The sequence below is a fragment of the Rhea pennata genome, chromosome 28, assembly GCF_028389875.1.
Source record: "Rhea pennata isolate bPtePen1 chromosome 28, bPtePen1.pri, whole genome shotgun sequence".
NCBI classification, from domain to species: domain Eukaryota; kingdom Metazoa; phylum Chordata; class Aves; order Rheiformes; family Rheidae; genus Rhea; species Rhea pennata.
Genome location: NC_084690.1, coordinates 1,712,426 through 1,735,170, shown reverse-complemented (window position 1 = coordinate 1,735,170; position 22,745 = coordinate 1,712,426).

Here is a 22,745-nt window from a genome sequence, read left to right as displayed (position 1 = left end):
AAAAAGCTCTCTCTGCCGGTAGATTTTATAAGTGGTAAGCTCTAACAGTGGAGCAATAATGAGCATTTAGTGTTGAAGAAAGAGGGCAACAGGCAGTAACCTCTGCCACAGGCACAGCTGTTTGGGAAGTGCGTGTTTATCTAAAGCCACAGCAGAATCTCTTTCGCCTCTCAATGAATTTCCAAAACTGCTGCCCTACTCATACTCAGTATTACTCTGTGAAATCCAATCCCACTGTTATTCTTCTAACCAGAATAATTCATAATCTCCCCACCCAGTTCTACAGTGCTAGCAGGTGATGGCAGCTCCAGCTAATGAACCATTAATTCTAATCAAAGAAAAAAATCACCATTTCCTTCCTGTTAATTCTGTAAATAATAAAATACGGCCCCTTGCTATATGCCAGGAATCTGCTTGTGTTATCAAGGCAGCATCCAAATGTTTTCCTCTGATAAAATGCAGATTGTGATAGGCTAGAAGGCGTGTAGGCCCTGAGTACTCCCTCTTAAAAATCAGAGGTCTACTTGACGTGCACAGTGGATCTGACAGACAATTAGAGTAGCAGGGTAATTGCCCTTGTTAAAGTCTAATGGATGAGAAACACTAATGCCTTAGAGACCGGGGAAATGCTTTATTTCTACCCACAGCCAGCCTTTCTTGATTTTGTTTGTTGAGCTACATTGTGATTCAAAATCTGCTCTCCTTTCACAAAATTAGGAAGCAAGAAGTACTTTTGCACTTCTGTACAAACCCTCCGGGGTCCAGGTTTCAGAGGTGAAAACAACACAATAAACTTTATTCATACATTTTTGCTTGTAAATGTATTTTCAAGTAGCGTATAAAGCAAGATTTTGGCAGCCATAAAGTAATGTATCTAATCTGGAACAGTATCTTTGCACTGATTTTTAGGTATTATTCAGTGCTGAGTTGAAAGCTGCCTCTCTTTCACATTGGACAACTCCCAGGGAAACAAATGGAATCTACACGAGAGGAGAAGGAACTTGGTCAAGTCCTTGGTCTGCCAGGGAAAACAAATTTCCAAAGCAATTCGAGGGGTGCAAAGAGTGTTGATAAAAGCTCCCCAAAAGCCTGCAAGAGCTGTTAGGGAAAATAGTGTTGACTCTCTGCAAGGCCCAGAAGGATTCAGGGTTAAACAACAAACTCATTATTTTGATGACAACAGATGTTCAGACTCAGGACCCAGAGCTTAAGTATCTTGATCTCAGAACCACAGCTCCCTAAGGACACCTTCAGCTTTTGATTTCGTTCAGGTAAAAGCATGTCCCAGTACAACTCATCATTCAGTTTTTATAAGCTTGGATCATCTCAAAAATATCAGCCAAAGAACCCCCTCTTTCCTAAGGAAATCATCTTCTAGGAATATGGTATGGCTGTTTACCAAATGCTACAATCCCTCCCCTGCCACCTCCCTGATGTGACCATGTATCCATTTAAAAAGAATCACACCTCTGGGCATCCACTTAGCACAGTATTTCTCACTGGTCCTCCAAACACTGTAGCAAAAAAAAAACACTATCACCATTACTTCATTTTAAGACCATCTCAAATCCCTGCATTAGTCCACAAATCTGTAAGTAATATTCCTCATAGGCACAATTGTCTAGTCAATAACCATTTAAACAGAAATCAGAAGACGAGGCTTCTAACCTTATCTGCTGCACAGCTGCAGGAAAATACAGCTTCTCTCCTTTCATCCTGCCCATTTACATTAAGACAGATTTGCATTGGGCGTTGTCTTTCAGTGTGTGTACAGTACCTATCTCCATACAGGAGTTCTGATTCCAGCTGGAGCAAAAATAGTCTTGTATACTCAGAAAGGGACTGAATTTTCTGCAGTTCAGCCGACAGATTTTAGTGCTTTGGAAATACTGCATCCTGAGAAACTACAAGAATTAGCCAGCAATATCAAGATTTTGGTTTAATTTCCCCCATGCATATACACTTAACATTTGACCCACTGCAATACAGTTGTTCAGAGTTAAACTGGTATAAATAAATGGGAAATCAGGTGTACCCCTCCTTTTTTCCCCCTCATACATTTAAAAGGAGTAAGAAGAATTTATCACTGTAAGAAAAATGTTAATCTCTTGATGGTACACATTTAACAGCATAATTTTGTGTTTGTGTGTGCATGCACGTGCTTGCACGCTTTGTATAAATAATCTGCCTGCAGATGAATGCAAGTAGGAACATTCCACAGCGAAAGGAAATCCAGAGCTTTCAAAATGATACTATTCGATTTTATTTGTGAATTGCAGTAATAACGATACAAACAGAATATTTCAGGGACCTAATCTGGACCTGATAGAACTTACAGTAGAGTGAGTTAAAGTCTTGACTCTGAAGTCAAGAAAGTCACAAAAGCAAGATAAAACTTAAGTCCATATATAAATGAAATATTGAAGTTTGGAATCACTTGAAACAGACAGCTCATATGTTAATGAAAAAAGATTATCCTGCACTCAGTAAAATTGACTGAAAGGCATAATATGACTGCCATTCCTGTGCCCACCTCACCACAAATTTTTAGAAAGCAAGTCACCTACCTATGTACACAAAACAGTAAACATTTTATTTTTCAGTGTTTCCAGAAGCAGGCAATTTTCTGAAAGACTAAAGTCGAGTAGAGTCAAAGTAAAGACTTTGCTAACACAGCTACTGAGTCAGACTTTGAGACAGCTTTCACAGGGTTTCAAATAGATGTGTCACAGCTTCCTGCTCTGTGCATGAACATTAGAAAAGATGGCAGTTCTTTGAGTTTTGGCAACTTTATTCTCATTAGAGAATTATATCACATCCTTGAAATAAATGTCTGTTGCTGAGGAAAAAAATATATTAACAATGGAAATCGCCATGAAAAGTAGTACTCATGATTCGCCTTTCATTCTCATGTTTCTATCCTATTGGCATCTGCATTCTCGTCTTCTGAGGGCTCTGATTTCATATCCCTACTCCCTGATCCAAGATGAAATAAAAATATGCATGATATCTAAGCACTGGAAAAGCATCAATATAGAAATATGATCATAGGGTACACGCTCCTTTCAGGAGAGTTGGGTCCTGTCTCAGCTGTGATAAGACTGGCTAGCAGAAAATCATCAGAAAAAGGATAACTGAGTATGAAAGCCATCAAATAGACCAGCTGGGATAGCAGCACGAGGCACTAGCAGACTTGGCCATTCTACTTATTCTTTTTTGCTGACCACCCAGTAGCAGGCTAAAACTGATAGCAAATTTTGATCATTAGCAGTCTACGCACCATTTATAACATACATAAGCTCAGACAGCGGGACTTAAACACATGCCATCAAGTCCATTCCCAGATTAAAACAAATTTCAGTATCAGAAGGCATTAGGAAGAGCACTGATAGCAGATCGAAGGAGCCGATTTTTCTCCTCTACTCAGCACTAGCGAGACCAGTGTCCAGTTCTGGGCTCTCTAGTACAAGAGAGGCATGGTCATACTGGAGCAAGTGCAGTGTAAGTCCAGGAAGGTGATTAGGGGACTGCAGCATATCAGACATGGGGAAGGTGATAGCTGGGATTGTTTAGCTTCAATAAGGAGGAGAGGGGAAGGAGGGAAATCTTATCAATACAGGATTGGATAGACAAGGAGAATTTATGTCAGCTGGAACACTGCATTACATTCCTAACTTTAAACAAAGATATTTCCAGCAGGTTACACCAAGCAGTCTCCAAAAGGTCCTTCTTAAGATTGCAAAATTGTTTTGACTTCAAAAGTTTGTCTTTCTCTTTTTTCCCTAATTGAAATCAGCACACCCCTGTGGTAAAATATGAATGCAAAAACATTTCAACAAACCATTTTAAACCACTTTTCAGAAGAAGTGAAGTTCTCAATTATATTCCAGTCCTTTGTGGTCTGAGAGGGGCAAAAACAAACAAATAAAAAAACCCCTGTCTTGAGGTAAACAAGACTCTAGAGAACTCACATTGGTTAGACTGTTTGGGTAATATAACTAAAGCCTGCTTTGTAATTCCAAATAAAATCTATTTGACGTAAGAATTCAGTTTAATAAAGTTCTACCTAATAAGGATCTTCCTACACTAAACAGGAAACAGTTTTACAGAAGGCTGTAAACTGACAAGGCTAGACTCTCCAGCATTACACCCAAGTAAAGTTGATGTAATTCCACAGAACTAGAAATAAAATTAGTGTAAGGCCAAAAGGAAGGCGTTGGGACTCTCCATGGTGGGGGGGGGGAATTGCTCTTTATTGCTCTTTTCGTATAACACTTTTAAAAATAAACTGTTTATAGCTGCATAATAAAAAGAGAAGGCAGATTTCACCAGGAATGCCTTATTCCCTGGATCCCTGCCACAGCACATACTGTATTAGGAAACCATTTGAAATATTAAAATATTAATACAGCAGTTTATCCTGGACATTTGTACAGACACTGAACCCGAGCAGTCTTCCTGGCTGTTTGTACCAAGTTCAACTCTGCACTGGCTCCCTGGAAGTTCTTTACTAATCAGAATTGAAAAGAGAAAAAAAAATTGTTGCTTTGGAGGAAACAGGGAAATACAAAGGGTTGTGGAAGGGACACAAAGATCCAAGGGATCTTTTCTTTCCACTGTTTTCTTCAGAGCTAAAGAGATCATGGCTTTTAACAAAGCTTCTGGCTTTCTAAACCAGTAAGGGGGTTCGTCTATTGTCATCTTCTTAGGTATTATCCATTCTTTCCCCTATTCACAGGGGAAAAGATTATTCTCAGCCGTTCTGCACCTTAATCTTGTTCAGGAGAAAGAAAATCGCTCTTTTTTTTTTTTCTGGATTGACTTTGAGGTTGACTAACAAAACGAAAGTTAAAAAATGAGGGGGCTAAACACCACATCCCAATATTGCCATATCCATTTCTCTATCTAGGTTAACTAGGTCAAAAGACAATTACCAGTCAGAGTGTATATTTTCTGCCTAGGAAATCTAGGAAACATATTCTGTAAGTCCCACTATTTACCCACTTCATTGCTGAAGGGCTTCCTCCCCCCCCCCCCCCCCCCCTTTAAGTTTTGTAGTATTGACTCTTCCATACCTCCTGGAAGTTTGTTGTTGTAGTGCTGGACCCCAGGAGAATTTGCATATTATTAACAAACAGGAAAAGATAGATCTTGTGAGATTACTATGGTTCTGTTTTCTCATCTACAACATTCATTGCATGGTAAATCACTGACACAAGCCCCCCTGCGAGCTTAGGGCAAGTCATACTCGGAGACTTATTTCCCTCTTTGCAAAAGGGGATAATCATCCATGTTTCTTCTGAGCTCCTGTCTAGATAGACTACAAAGCTTCAGGGCATTAGATTCTTACTGTACTTTTTGTTATGAATCAAGTGAAACTTCATTCATGATTGTGGTTTTAGTGCCCTCCTTCAGTGTAAAAATTAAATGAAAGTTCCCTCATTCTAAATAGGTAACTGAAACAAAGAAGTGAAACAAACTTAAGCAGATTGCCAATTTTGACCAGCAAGGGTTTCCTTGGAGTTTAATATAGCTAATATAGATCTAATGTAGATACTGGAACTGCACAGGAGTAGGGTAAGAGCAAAGACAGTCAGTGAAGGACATTAAAAAGCAAAGTATTAAAAGAGGTTATGAAGCACTAATAATAAACGCTCTAGTATTTGATTGCAGCTCTCTTCAGGGAAACTGAACTTGAACATCTTTTGTAAATCAATAAACTCACACAAAAATATACCCAACTCCCCCATTCATTTGTTTTTGAAATTAGAACAGGACTAAAAAATACTTTTTGTTCTGTTGTAAGAAAAAGAAAAGTCACTGCCAGGACCAGTCATAGATCAGAAAACTCTTGCCATCACGCAACTGCTACAATAGCCCCTTCTGGCTACTTTGAGACCATACAGCCTACCACTACCACCTTAACTGGTGCAAGTCTGTGTAATTCCTCTCAAGTCAATGTTTACACCATCTGACAAGCTGGCCTAGATACCAGGCAATACAGCAAAAGCTTTACTGAACAGCAAAAGAGAACAGCCTTACAGTACTCTTACAGAGACCAGGGTATTTTATTTTTGTTATATTTTATCAGGCAGATTCTCCCATACACTTCAGTACAAGCTGAAATATATTTGCTGTAGTCTGCCCCAAGCCTTACATACAACTTCTCTGCTAAGAGCAACGAGTAATTTCATGTTCCACAACCATGTTGCTTCTTTTTTTCTTTCTTTTCTTTCTTTTTCCTCCCAGTAAAACTGATTTTTATCTTATCATCCTTATACATTCACCAGCCATTTCACTTAATTCTGGTATCATTTTTCCTGGAACAAGTGAGCCTGGAAAGTCAAATTATAGTATAACCAACATGATTACAGCTGCCTCTGCTTGGTTATGTTAGGAAAGTTCACTAGTGTGGAAGTGTAGTCAATACCACAGCTGTGTTTGTCCTTCACTCTCAAATCTAGGAACTGAAAGAATTAGCTGACCCAAAATAAAATGTTACTATACAGAGACACAAGCAATCTCCAGCAAGGGAGGAAAGGAAAATACAGAGAGATCATGCAACCTGCAGTGTCACCATAAAATATACACTAAAAGCACAACAGTCCATAATAGCAAGAGGGAAAAAAAACAAAAACAGAAAAACACAAAGAAACAATACTTCTCTGAACAGGTGGCACTGAGTGTAATTATTAATGGAAAGAATGAACATAATCATCATAATGTAACTCAAGATGCATCTGAACAGTGCCCTGAGGGAAGCAACTTGATGCATATTTACAATTAAGTGTATTAGGGAAACAAAAGGACACACTTTAGCTAAACACACACATTTATCTATGCAATATTAAAAAAGGTGAAGAATGACTTCCAGATAAATCATGTTCCTGCTAAGAATGTGATCTTTGCACTTAATAATGGATCAAGCAGTCACAATTTATGGTAAGGTCACATCTATAAAGAGGATTAACCAATCACTAATAGACATTATAGAGGAGAGTGGTGCTTCAAAAACACATCAACAGAAATTATTTTAGGCATTATAACAGACTTGCAACTCTATAGAATGTTTAATCACTTGCTCAAATATTTATCATTTATTAGACTTATTAAAAATTATTAGCAGGATCAAGTGAATAAATAATCTCAAATCTTGCTAAAGATTAGAACACAGCTCTATCAAGTAGAAATAATGGTCTTCTAGTATAGGTACGGGACATAGGCGATAAAGCTGAACTCACACTTGCAACAAACTTCCTGCTACTACTACAGACTTGATTAGTCATTTTCTTCTTCCACGTCACACCATCAAAATTGCTTACAAAGCAACTGTTTTTAACTGAACATTCTTATCCATTCTAAAAGGGTCACAATCATTGCATCTTGATAATGTCAAAATACTTCAATGCATCCTCATATATCTGAAAATTAAAAGTTACAAAAATCTTAGTGAAATGCATATGACCTTTTGAAAACAAAACAAGAAAGGTGAAGCGATTTGTTTTGACAGTTCTTCCACCTAAAACTTTATCTAAGCCTACATCTTCCCAGGAAATGTTTTGATTCTGACAAAAACATGTTTTCCAAAGAAAAATTATTTACGTTTAAAATGTTTGCACAGCCTCTGCAGCACATGAAACTGGACAGGGTTCTCCCTGGGCACTTTAAGAGGCTACTGTCACTGCAGCATGTCTAGCATGAACCCGAGGGCAAGCAGTGCAATGAAGGTCTTTGTCCAGCATATTGCTACTGCTTGCCCACACATTCCTTCCCCTTCATACTCTAGCACGTTTATCCTCTCTGGTCTCCGGTGTGATTACATTCATGTCTCTTGCTCAATAGTAACTCACAGCTAACTTAACATAAGCAAGTATTTGTGTATATTGCTCCCTTCAGGGAGGAAAACTGGCTGTTGGACTACTTTGTAAAAAGTGCTTGGTCAGAAAATAGTGAACACGGGGCATTTATCCAAATCAGCATTACTGCATGGGACAACTTATATCAGTCTGCCTAAATAAAATATTTTTCTTTATAACAAGGTGAGGGCTTTGTTAGGTTTTTAACTCTATTAATAGAGTTCATAAGTTATAAAGATTCATTTAATGGAATAGGAGAATGGCCATACATGCTCTCTAGACTGAAAGAAGTCTGTAGACACTGTGAGTGTTAAAACACATTAAACAGTGCGAGCCCAAGAGCCCTCTGGAGTTTTCTTTGAGTGCATTACTTTTAAATTAGAGATGGGAAATTTTCCCCATTGAAGCTGGACAGAAAACAGCTGTGCTCATTAAAAGAGGAGGAACTGCTAAGTAGCTATATAATCAACACTGTGTAATTAACAGAGAATTATAATAGCAGATCTAACAGTGAGCTAAAGTTGTGTGCTGTGTAGAATGCTAAGAGCTTTGCAGTCGGCTGCCCTTTACGTCGCTCACCTTGTTCTAGTGCACTGCCCGGGCTGCAGACCCAAATGCTGCTTGGTTTCACAGGCTGGTTTAACAACTGAGAGAATGGCTTTTGGAGCCAGCCTGGTAAGAAAAATTTGCTCAGAGGCGTTGATCAGGTCAGCATTTTCCTACTGCCAATATGACAATGTCTGTTCTGTTTCTTAAGGAGAATACCACATAGTTAGTCAAGAAAAGCTTCCACAGAGCAGGGGAATGAGAAATACATGCTAGAATTCTTGGACTGTTCCTGTAGGCTTAGAAATTTCCATGTGATCTTGGCCATTGTAAAAGCATGCTGAGCAACGTGAGAGGAAGCAGTACCATCCGTGAAGACTCTTATCTGCATGAAAAACCCCATCTGTGGCACATGCAGAGTAAATGTGGAGATGCCCCTAAGCTCATACTACTTCCTTGCAGGTACCTTTCTGCGAGTGCTCACGTAGGCTGTTTATCGACAAGATCACTGGGCAAATGAAATGTAGCTAGCATTGAAAATCAACAGGCCTAAAAATACAGAGTATCTACCACAGTTAGAGCCAATCTGAATGTCAAAGCCAATCTGAATCTAAGGACAGACTTTGAACTGAATATTACAGAAGACTGCACTAGCACAGAATGTGAGAGATCGGGATTCAGCTTCTTATGCTATCAGGGAGCTTGAACAAACCTCTTTCAAAAACACTCTGCTGCCCAATTCCCAATGATTTTATGAGAATTAGATACACAAATACTTAAGAAAATCTGGGTCTCAGTCTCTCTGTACTTATTTGTAATTTATACATAGGATATCATTCACCATTTCCTAAACCATATACGTGCCATCTCTGACAAAAGAATGTGATACGCTCCAGTCCTACTGCAGTGATGAGAGTCAACCCAGAAAGCAAAGCACATAGACAATAACCATGAGATAGTATTTGTCATTTTGTCATAAGGTTGATGCTCTCTGTGTTAGCTGAAGGGTACTTAATGCAGCTTCATTTCTTGATGCTAACAGTTTTGAGTAGATAGGTTTACCTATCCTAAATTGTTCAGCGGAAATTTTCAAAAATCAGCAAGAAAAGCTTTTAATAACTCTTTAACTACATACAATACCCTGTCTTTGTCCTGCTGCCATCCTCCACCTTCAACTGGCCTACAGGACAGGACCTTTATACTTGGGCAAGTGGATACTACAGTACAAAGTATCCAAACAGCTGTAAGGAACCCACACGGATTACAGGGTTGCAGATTTGTCCTGCAAAAACTGAGGCCATCAGCAGAAAGAGCTATTGTGGAAAGGAGAAACTCCTTACAGCATTTCTCTCTTCCCAACTGCAACAACTTCAGGTTTCCAAGATTCAGTTCTATTATCTTGTCCCTCATTTCTTCCAGTCCACTGAAAATTCCATAATGACCAAGGCTCATCAAAGCAAATAAATAAAGGCTAGTATGAATCAATTAATGAGTCTTCCAGCCAGCTCTTTTAAAACTCCTGGATGCAAGGTTATTCTCATGAATCAAGATGCATCTATTCATTAGCAATTCACTTATGAGAGGAAATTAAAGGTCATTATTCTGCAAGAGGATATGCCTAAGCACATATTGAATTATAGCAAGTCTCAGGGGTCTTAATCTGAATTCTGTGAATGGGCTGCAAAAACTGTGACTAAGAATGACTGCTACTTCCTGTTTGTCCATTTTTAGTGATTCCTCAATAATGCAAGTCAAAATTGCAGTAATGCAAGTGCCATATGATGCATAAGAAAGCACTTTGTCAACTGGTTTTGTATGGGTTTAACAATGAGGATTGTACACACTATTTAATTTAGCTTCCAACATTAAAACAGAATTGTGTATTTTATTTTACACTTTGAAAATGCCTTTTTTCTTGTTCTCAAGGGATTTTTTTTTAATTGCTTCTGGAATGGCATATTGTCATTTAACCCCCTTGTTCAGTTTCATTTTCTACCTTCTCTATTTTCACACACAATTAAACTGACTTACAGCAAAATGGAATTTATTAAACTGAAGACAATGTGGGTAATCAACATAATGCAGTGTCTGCTAATCTCTGGTTACCTCATTCATTTTTTACTGTTTATTCAACTTTTGATCTGTATTGTTTGAAGTAGAGAATATGGATTTTCTTCACTGAGAAGCCATTCAATTGGAAAATGCATGCAGTACTTTGCATGTTGTACACAGAATGTATCACATTACAAGCACAGTACTTGATAAAAGGACCATCAATCAAATCAGTGCAAAGAGCTTTAAATCTCCATATTTCTGTTTTAGCAGTCTATACCAAAAAAGAGGCAACATGAGGTGCTGTAGAAATGTGTGTAGCAAAAGCTTACTCAGACAGCTGTGATTTTTTAAAACAGCACACACAAGTCTTAGTTGAGGCCTGTCTTTTATTTATTTTTTTTTTTCCATAAGGCTCTGTATATCCGTATATGCATAGCGACGACATATTCTGAAACGGGTTTACAGTTCATGATCTCAGCCCCACGAAGACCCAGAAATGTGATTTACCATGCAGAATTTGATTCACGCACAAGACTGCTATCCTCAACACATGAGTAGCATAACATTCTGAGTAGTATGGGACCATTCCTGCAAGGAAGTTTGTGCGAAAAATGGATAGATATTCACAACTATTCAGCACAGAGCTATTTTAAGTTTAGACTGCATTAGCAACCAGTCTTCTGATCTCATTGCTCTAGACATTGCAGCAAGCCACAAGAAAAATCCAAATAGTAGCAAACAGACCCATCCTCAAGATACTCCCCAAGAGAGCAAAGGAAAAAAAAATAAAATAGGAAAGGGTGAACACAGTGTTTGGTGTCACAAACTGTTTGCCTCAGTATATACAAGCAAAAAATCGTTATCAGATAGTAAAATCTATCCTACAATTCAGTATTAGCTTTAAGAAGCACAAGTACGGCAAAACATAAAACACCAAACAAAATTCAATGTGTCCAATTTCCCCATGTCATGGCATCTACTTTCATTTGAAGAGGCAAACATCTAACCCAAATTATTGCTGATTTGTAGGAGTCTAGATATCAAATTACAAACAATAGATTCAGTCATCTGAATAATTAACAGAAAATTAAAAACACCTTTTATACACATTTAATTGCAGTAGCTGACAGTGCTTTCTGTAATGCAGAATGGGTGGAGGGAGGAACATGCCATTACTTATACAAGATAAACAAACTAAACTGAAGCATTTTACCAAACATCCTTGTGGAGATATTTAGCCTTTTTAAAAATTTCTATTTGTATTAAATTTCATTTTGTTTCACTTTAACTGACATGCTAAACCATTTTATTTTGTTTTCTTTTTCAGAGCATTCTTCATTCAGGGAAATTCAGAGTATTATAAATAGTGTGAGGAAATAATTCCATATATTATATGCTAAAACAAAATGAGCATCCACTCTCCACTAGCACTAATGAGCTAACTGAGAATGTTTCCATTCTAGAGTCATAGTTTTAGACTGGGAAATTCAAAGAAGATTATAAGAGTTAGCAGTGAAATTTCATTGCCTTTCAATGTGAGTTCATTACCTAGCCCTCCAGTTTATACCCTGACAAGCCACTAACTTCCTATCTCAGCTATGTATCTATTATATGAAAGCAATGATTTCTCTACCTCACATGCTGCTTCAGCACTTGCAATGTGCTTTGCTAGTACAGTAATGAGGGAAATGGAAATGGTTCTATAAATAAGACTGCTGAATTCACATACTAACTCTGTCTTACAAACTCATCACACAGACGTATTTCTATGAGTCTTCAACTGTTCAATGCCACACCAAATAAAACAAAATATTTGACAAAAATATTTGACATTGAAAATGTTTTGATAAAATATCTAATTGGAAAAATTGAACTCTTATTGTTGAGATAGTAGTAATAATTTTTAATAATTCTAATCTGTAGTTTTCAGTTTCCCAAACTGCTTTGGCCTATAAGCAGCATTATTCCCCTTCCTGTCAATCTCTGCTGTGACAGCAGTGCCCTTGGGTGTTCCATGAAGAATTTTATGAGTCTAGGACTTACAGGCATCCTTTGTAAGCTCTGTTATATAAACAAGCTACTAAGAGACTTTAGAAAAACTGGAAAATTACACACTTAGTGCAGAATTTCCAGAAAAGCCGAAAGGAATTGAGCACTCAGAACCCATTTTAAGTTTATGGAATTACATGTCCACAGATACTACTGGCCTTTAAAAAGCCTAGATTTTTTTTCAGGAGTAGAATACAATGCAACCAGATATGTTAACGTTCTTACATAATTTTTGTGACTGGTAAAAAATTTAGAAAAAAATATCCAAGGACGTATTTTACAAATTAAATATTAGCTAAATATTTTTGAAGAGAATAAATAACTTAAGATTCTATTCAGGTAGAAATCTCTATCTGCTAAAATGGGTCTCGTCAGTGAGAAAGATAAAATCGACCAGTTCTGTGTCTTTAATCTATGATTTAATAAATGCATTTTTCTCCAAGGGATTAGCAAGTCTGATTATGTTTCAATAGTTTGTCAGGTGCATTTTTTCTTTTTTGTTTGAGGAAGAGGGAGGTTAGTTCACATTATCTACTCTACACTGAGCAAAAAGATGTTTTTGACCTTGCCCACATATAGAGACATAACTCTGACAAACAGTATGTGTGGTTTATATGAACAGTTTTCCATGTTTTGAGTTCCTTAACGAAGGCATTAACACTGTATTTGTTTCATTTCAGAACAATATAAGAACAATCAGTTTCCTTCCAAAATAAACACAAAATGTAACAAGCAACTGTCTGCAGTTTAATTCATTGAAATATGAAGTGCAAACATCTGTTCGTGGATAATGTCAATCCTGTTGTTCCCTTTATATAAGACTGTATCATCACAGAGATTTACAACCAAACAGAATGCTTTTATGTTAGAAAAAAATGATTTGTGGAAAGCAAAGTATTTCTCAGATTCTTGTTGACTTTACATTTTTAAAAGAAACAGAATAAAGACTTATGATAAGGTTGAATATTTCTGCTTTCAAGCACATTTCCATATTTAAAAATTCATGTTCCTGCTTAATATATATGCTGTACAATCAAACAAAGAAGAATGAGATTTTGCAAAAAAAAAAAACCTCTAGATAGATACTTGTAAGATTAGAATTCATTTGTCAGCTCTATCGTTAACCTAGTATGTGGCCTGGGCTAATTGATTTCAACTGAAACTAAGAATGGGCTGAAAAAAACAGGACTTTAAATAGCCAAGAAATATAAAGGATACTGCTAACTACACAAACAATGCACATAGATTCAGGAAGTCTTTCAGGGAAGAACAGGGTTTTGTAAAGAGTTCCAAGAATAATGAAGTACTGATCTAGGTGGTAAACATTAGGCACTAACATATTACAAAATAACAAATAAGTTAACAATAAAACAATTAACAGACAGGAATAGGAACAAGCTCAATGTGTAGAGTTTAGAGGCTGAAAATTTGAACATTTTTTTCCAGTTGGGTGGCTTAATGCCATTATTTCAACATACAACATCTCCTTTCTAATTATTAACAACACTGTATGATGATTTTGAAGCTCTTACTACAATCAAATTTTGATTAATTGAAGACTTTACTGATGCACATGTTTTTTTCTCCTTTTAAATCCTAAATATATTGAGCAGCTAAACAGAAGAAAAAAAAAAGATGACTTGTACCACCAGATTTTTGCATATGTCTGTAATAATTCATGGCATCAATCTTACTTCCATAGGTGTCAAGCAGCACCTACACCCACCCATAATTATGAAAATAATTATCATTCCTTACCATTATCTTAGTTAAGCTGATTAGCATATACAGTACCCCTTCTGGCTGATTGACAGAGAACCATAGATGTTGCCTTTAGAGGGAATACATTTCACCTACCTCTTTCAATTCAAGAGAAGGGGTTTCCTGTGGCTAAAAAGGGCGGCCATAAAAGGCTGCTGCCAGAATAGACACACAAGGGAAAAACATATTAACTCCCAGAGGTTAGAAGCTTGATTATATTTCCCTAGTCTGTATAACTTCCCAAAATATGCCTCCAAGTTTATTACCGTACAACTTCAGTTTAGCAGCTCAGGCGAAATAGTTTATTAGTTCTGTTCATTGCTCATTGCTTCGTATTCTTTGGAAAATTTCATTGAAATGAAAATGTCCCAAAGACCAATAACCACCATGCTCATATGCTACTGAGTTTGATACAGTTGCTGCTGTGCAATTGAAACTGCTTTCCAAACTCTGTTGTCAACACTGAGCATTTGCAACATCTCTTGACCCTTAGAGGGACCCTGTGAATACAGTTGCAGCCAATCCAAAATACCAATGTATTTGCTCAAAGATAGATGCTATTGCAGTGGCTTATTCTCCTGTCACTCTCTTCTTACAGGTAAAACATTAATATGAGAATTCCTGTCCATAGTAGGACCAAAGATGCTGTCTGCAGCACTGAAGACATGAAGGAAAATAAGAGCATAAAGAAACTAGAGCAACATACCCAAATCAAACTATTTTGGTTTTCAGTCAAATTGTAAAGACTTAGATTTTTAAAACAAAACTCCAAGTTTCTCACAGGTAAAGATATGTATTCTTGTTTCAAAAATCCAGTTTTCCATTGAAAACACATGTGCCAAAAAAATAATTAGCCAGTTCTACTTAGCACCGCAGAAAACTGAGTGCAAAACATTATTTTTCTGTTTCACTCATATTCAGAACATATGGCTTGTTTTTTATGTTGCATGAGTGAAAGAAAACATACTACTACTTAGAAGTCAGGCAATTCTTACCTTAAGTCAAATTTTCCAGTACACTACACTCTACAGCAGATAAAACACACCTGTACATGCCTCATAGGTGTTTAATTACTTTCATCAAATCTATATGTATAGAATTTATTAGGTTTGCATTATGTACGCAGTCTGTCCTTAACAACTTTTTATCTCTTCCTTTTCATTTTCTGCTTGGGAAGTAGTTGTTCCCTAAACCATGAGCAGCCTAGATAAACTTTACTTAAAAACTATATTCAAAGTCCCAAATGGACTGCTTGCTTAGTCATTATGTTATACACTTTTGCTTGATCTAATTGATGCATACTGCAAAAAGCCTTTAAATAATACGTATACTTATTTTTGATGCACTAAAGCAGCTCTTCACATTTACCCTTCAACATCTAAGGTTTTAAATGCAGCTCTCTGTCACATACTACATACTATTTGTTAAAAAAATTTCCTCTTCCAAAAAATAGCCTAAGACACATCTTTTAAATCTACACACTTCAGTCCCATAAGGATTGGAGATAGTTTTTTCTTTCTTCTTACAATTAGTTTTCAGATAAAAGATAAATCAATTTCACCTTCACTGAGTTTACTCAAAACATCCCTTACTCACTGACCTGCCTAAATTTTTTGAAAGGAATTTAGGTGTTGCCCCATTTAGTACTGCATCACTATTCAACTTAATGACAAACAGAGAAGATACTTAGGCATGTAGTTCTCATAGACGGCAAGGAGTCTTAAAAAATCTTACTCTAAGTGCCCTTGTTCCTTAGTTCTTCACTTTTTAAAAGGATAATAGAACTTCCCTAACTCACAGGGGTGTTGTGAGAGTAAGTACACAGAAGATTAAGAGTTGCTTAGATAATATAGTAATGGAGAACAATATCTCTAAGATAGTATTTCATTTATTTAAGCAATGCAAAAAGAACAGTTTCAGAAAACCTGCAAAAAGCATCTAAAATGCTAAAGAGTTCTTAAATCATTCTAAATATATATTACCAAGAAAAAGGGGGTATGTGTCTGAGTGTAAAGCAGCTTTATTCCTAAGGGAAAAAATAGCACTTTTATCTTCTCTCCTTTTTTATTCTCCCATTTTTATCCCCACGTTCAGTTCCTCTTTACATTGTAATAGAAGTCAACAATATAACTCAAAGCTTTGTGAATATATGTTTGTTCAGTAAACAAGTTAAATGTGTTTGCATAACTCTTACTGAAGTAAGATTTAGCCTTTATGTTCTCCATTTCTCTCTGCAAATACATACCAAAAAAGTGAAGGCAGAATAAACATATAAACCACAAAAAGTTTCCAACTATAAATTTCATCGCAAAGATGAGAATGAATAAAATTGTGCAAGGGAATGAGAGCACAGAACCGCTCAACAGGTCCAGTACATTTTCATGACAACTGTACATGTACTAAATACAAGGACAAAGAGAAATATGATGTGAAGGTTTCAAAATGGCGAAACACATCATAAAATGTTACAGGCCTACATTCTAGTACTGATTTAAATGGAACTGGTTATGAAATAAAAAATATTGACTAAGGTTAGTAAAATTAGCTCAGAAATCTTAAATAAAACCTTTTGCAAAAGAGGTTTGGAGCACTGCTCTAATTCTGCTTTCATTGGGAGAATTAAAGAAAGAGGCTCACTATGGTTTTCTTTGGCTTTTGGCTCCTTGGGGGATGATTTTTTTTCAGGGGTCTTTGCTTTGCACAAATGTTTGCAGAATTATGGGAAAATCCCTCCCTGAACAGAACTTTCTAGTAATACTGCACATGCAGACTTGTCAATGACTAAAACATGCCAACCTCTTCTCCTCCCTACCCCAAACCAGTTCTGTAACTTTGAAGCCATGAGGAAAGCTGCACCAGCAGTTTCTATTATGAAAGCATTAAACGCATTTCCCGCCAAATTATATCATCACATGGTAAGATACATTATCATATATAACACCCAGAATGGACCTGTCTACCTGCTACATTACCAGTATACAATACAGCAGGCAGACAAAACCATAAGAAAAGCCTTTTCTTTCTTTCTTTTAAAAGGAATACAAAGATACAGATGTCACACATAGTTCGGTGTTGAACTGGTGACAGTCTGAACTTGTCCTTACACTTCAGATCTGGTCCAGGAACTATAATGATTACTGCCCTAGTTTCACATCTCACAACTACTAGCTGAATTCCCACCACAGATTCCTCACTACTGTTTTCCTTTGAAGAAGAAAGGATGAGATACACGATCGACCCCAGCCTTCAGTTTCACAGCCTTTCTTTCATTTAATAGATGTCTCCTGAAGAAGAACGAGAAACATCTAAGGAATAAACCATCTCAGTTCACCTGCAAAATAATCTTGCAAATGTCACCAAGGCTGATCTGGGTGCAGCTTCCAACAGTGGGGCTTATAGCTGTGGCACATGCATAAAAAGATAAAAGCAAATGTACTAATAGAATAGCAGAGCCACATCTGAAACAACTGTTGCATGTGTGGATACACTGAGCTAACGATGTTTGTCATTAGCACTAAGAATCAAATTCTCAAAGCAATATATGAGGGCTGGCTATCACTAACGCTTTCATTTAGAGAGAGACTTGACTCAAGTGAAAATTGTTCCTGTGTTAGCACAGGAATAACTATTTTCCAACAGCAAGAGTATAAATATTCCTTCCTTAAAGGCAGTTCTTTGAAGTTCCTAATCTCTTCTCTCTTTTGTACTCTTTCGAGGACAGTAGTGAGAAAAACCCTACAAACATGCACAAATGCTTTATCATGGTGACTGTGTCTTGGCACTATCTTTGATATGTCTTGATATGTGTTATAAAGATAATAAAAATTATAGCTGTTGGGAACATGAACAAGTCCCCACATGCACTTTTCACTCCTCTTTTATTTATACTATCAGCTGTTTGCAAAGAGTTTACATGGAGCATTATTAGTATCAGTTTCTGTCAACTCTGCAGCAAGCTTCCCTAGCATTCACACAGAGAAGAGTTTTGTTCTTTCTTGATTTTTCCACATTTAGTTACACTACCCATTCAGTAACAATGCTTGTTGCACAAACAGACTTAGGGGTTACAATGGGTATACTTGTAGACTAAGGCACAAGAGTGGAAGTGTGGAAACTTAATCCACTAGATTCCAGTTATCATGATTCCAGATATCAGAAAATGTGGCTACTTTCAGAAGGGAAGTTGTGCTTGTAGTTTGCCTCATTTATTGTATTTAGGTTGTAGCAAATAGAATTTTAGGTGTAAATATAGACTATGTCAAAAATAACTAGAGCTAAATAGAACTGCCTCCACTCCCACTCAGTTTTTCCTTGTATTCAGGATAAGCACAACAAAACCTGAGTGAATGCAAGCAAATAGCTTATTGGTTCAAAACAATCAATGATAACAACAGATCAATTTTAAGAAAAAATAACAATAATTATCACTGCTCAGAAAACGGCATCTCATGTAAACTTGAGAAAAGCACTTTAAGTCAACAAAAGATACACTAGTCACAACCCATTAAAACTCATGTCACAAGAATTCTACTGGAACACAAATGGAACAAAAATTCCTTTCCAAAAAGTTCACTGGTTCTAAAATTTGACCCAATACATAGCAAATAGCTTCTACTGCTTCTGAGCAGCAATGAAAACATAACATGAACTTCCCGTTATATTACTTTTAAAAGCAAATCTTAGTAAGTACAGATCTTCCACTCATTTTTCCTCTTGTAAAGAAGACAGCATTTCACCAGCTTTATCCCACCTAATTACTGCATGTAGCATGGTGTTTAAATATGTAATTTTTGTTGATAGATTGTTACTTCAATTAGTTCACTGACTGATTTTGTATAATTACAATACTTTGTCACTAGGCTGTTTTCTCTAATTTGTCACCTCAATTATATAAATTAAATTGATTTACAGAAGTGTGTTTATACAACTTACCTTTGATGCACAATTTGCAAATTGAACTCTCTGTAGGCTTTTCAGCTGACCGCCCTGTACGTTTTCCACTGAAGAGCATCCTTCTTAATCTGTGAGAGAGACAGACAGAAAACACTGAGGACAATATAATGCAAACACTGCTTTTACAAAACTGCTCTTTCTTCACTGTTTGTCAATTTGTCTAGCTTGTATTTTGATACATACAGCCCTTCCTTAAAAGAAATAAAATAAGAGAAATTATCCCAATTTTGTCTAGTGGCTAAGGGATGGCAGAGAGGCAAAGACATTCGTGTTTTATTCTTAGCTCTGCCAACTACCCATCATGAGTTCCTGGGGAGTTCATTTAGCCTTTTGGCATCTCAGTTAACTCAAGCGTAATATAATTAACTCAAATACATAATTATACGTTCATTTTCATCAGGGGACCACCAAGTGACTCACAAATTATTATTGTCAATAGTTCCAAATACCAGGGGTCACAGCAATGATACTAGTCTGTTCTGTTCAAGGCCATCACTTTAATACACTTCACTACATAAATAACATACAATATAAGGCACGTTGGAACAGCTGTTAAAAAGCAGAAGTGACCCAAAACCCAGTCCTCTGCTGCTATGCACATCCTATCAATATCTACTGCAGGACAAAATGAGTATGATACACTACTACATCCAAACAGTAGTATCTTGCTCTAACTTTGCTCTAGAAAAATTAAGTAGAGTAGAGACAAATCAGGAGACAATCATGGGTCACAATAAAATGCATCAAGATGGGTTAACTGTTTACTTTTGGTCTAAAACAAATTGTTTTGCTTTTCTTCTAACTAAAAAAAAATCTAGTTATCTAAAGAAAATGTAAGTTGCAGTTGATACAGCTGCACAAAAGTTGATTTAAAGGGAATTCTCTAATAAAAATATTTCAAAGTAATTTTAAATGTATTTTGTAAAAGATGGTGAGGTAAAAGCATCCTGCCGTAGTAGAATCGTGCAAGTATACTAGATTCCTACAGCAGCAAGTAGATAGCGTTCTGTTCTTCACTAACACCATTTGTCAGGCAGAAATGAGCTAGCTTTGCAAAGAAATCCTCAAAATAAAAAACAAAACCCAAACTTCTTCCAAAGAAGTTTAGCTTATATATAATATAGCTTAACCTGTATTATATAAAGGAACCTGTATTATATAAAGGAAATTGCAAAAGCAATTCAGAATTGAGAATAGTTTTCTGTCAAATGTAAAGTCATCGCTATAACCTGTAGCATTAAAAGTTCATAACAGTCCTTTTTGCTGCAACAAATTTCAAAAGAAAATGAAAAACAATTTGCATAACACTTTTTTAAAGAGGATGCTCTTCTCACTTGCAGTGGTGTAACTTAGGAACCTCTTACTTCACTGAGCAGAGCATAGTTATGCAGGCAGGAAATAAGAGGAAACGAGGAACTGGGAACTTCAAAAACACAACTTTTGACTCAGCAGGTTCTACCTCATCTCATCAGAAAACAGGAGATGAGACAACTATTATACAACTGAAATGTTATTAAATAATTTTGATAAAACTAGAAATAAATTTAAGTGATTTTGTAGGTACATTTTAGCTGAAATACTGCTTCAGGGATGGAGTCATCCAAAAGATTCACATAACTGTTGAGAAACGGATTGCATTTTATTATGCTTAGCACACATTACCTACCTAAAATAGCTCACTAATTGGCATATTGCCCACTCATATGTCATTTGGATGTCTGCCCTAGGGCATAGGTGCTGAGCAAAAAGATTTTTCACGGCATTTGGAATAACATAGGGTCTGTTGACTCATTAGCAGTCAGTCACATCTCTGCAACAGAAGAGTGTATGTATTGCTGCCACATGCTTCTTTATAGTTTTCCTATGAATCATCTTGACTTGGATATTAGAAAGAATCAATCAGATGTTTTGACTACTCTTCAGTTTTGTTTTTTAAGCTTCAGGACAGACACCTGGCCAACCAATTGCTGTACTTCCTTCTGTAATGTAGCTGATCTCTTGCCTAGAATATATGTTTACTGCATTTTATCTCTTGGTATGTTAATAAGAATAGCAACAGTAAGTCTGAATTTTCTCCTCCCCACTTTTCTCTCTATATAGCTTACCAATACTATCAAAATCCCCTTCTGCCTTAACACAGCCTTTGTTCTATTTAGTGTACTAAGATTCCTTCTGTTTCTGCAAGGTGCCATCACTTTTAATTACTATGCCTGTCTACATTGGCTGTAATGCAAAAGGGCTAAACTCTTGAGAAAAGGTTAGTAAAATTCCATTCCTTTCAGTTACACCAGTGGGCTTGGCTCAGCAAAATACATTTAGGACTTGTTACTAGACACAAAAAAATTGCTGTTTATGACTATTTAGATTCTTGACACGCTAAACCTGAAGAAAATTTTAAGGAGTTGAGTATTTTAAGAACATACCCATCCCACAGACTTGTTTAGGAGCTTTTAAACACTTTATCTTTACACTTACAAATCATAGAATCATAGAATCAGTAAGGTTGGAAGGGACCTCTGGAGATCATCTAGTCCAACCCCCCTGCTCAGCATGGTCACCTAGAGCATGTTGGACAGGGTTGCATCCACACGGGCCTTGAAGATCTCCAGAGAAGGAGACTCCACAACCTCTCTGGGCAACCTGTTCCAGTGCTTCGTCACTCTCAAATATCACACTGATATCTGGCACATTTTTCTCCTCCCTTTGGATCTAGGACTATGGAAACTTAACACATTTTCATCAGACCTTAGAGAGGAGGTATTAGTGCAAGCTTGCCAGGAAATAACGTTTGCAAGTTCCTCCTCCTCTGTTCAGGTGCTGCCCCCATCTGTTTCTCAGAAGCCAGGGAAAAAGTTGTGCAAGATCCAGGCTAATCAGGTCCACCTAGACTTGTCTGCAAGAGCAGAAAGCAACTACTGCTTACACTAAAGTGATCTGGTTTAACCAAATACCAACTGGACAGCCATAGGCTCAGAGAGGTGAGACCATATCCAACAATTAGCTTTTAGGACAAAAAAAGGAGTCAAACTCTTATGTAGCTCTCATCTAAAGCCACTAAATTAACAGATACCACCACCAGCCCTCGCTACAATGTTTCCAGCTTTTTAGGTCTGGTAACTTAACCCTTTATTCATTCTTTGGCCGAACAAGACTTCTTCACACATTTAAGGAAGACGTGCAGTCAGGCATTGTATCTATCAGTTGACAGAAGATACAAGCCTAACCCATTCTCCAGTGGATGCAATTAAAGAAATACACTTTATTTTTAAAATGAGGTAAGAGAAGGGAATACAGCAGCAGGAAGAACTGCAGGTGGTCTGACAAGCAGAAGCAACAGATAACACTACAAAGCTGTTTTTGTGGTGCCTTTGCAAAGCTTGTTAGAACATATACAACGTTATTTCTTCTCCCCTTTCTGCTTTCCAAATCACGAATCCTTTGGAAAACAGTCAGGGACCCTAATTAGGGATGTGTCTTGAGATGAGGCTGCTTCTAAATACTGCATGCCACTTTGAAGATCCAAAT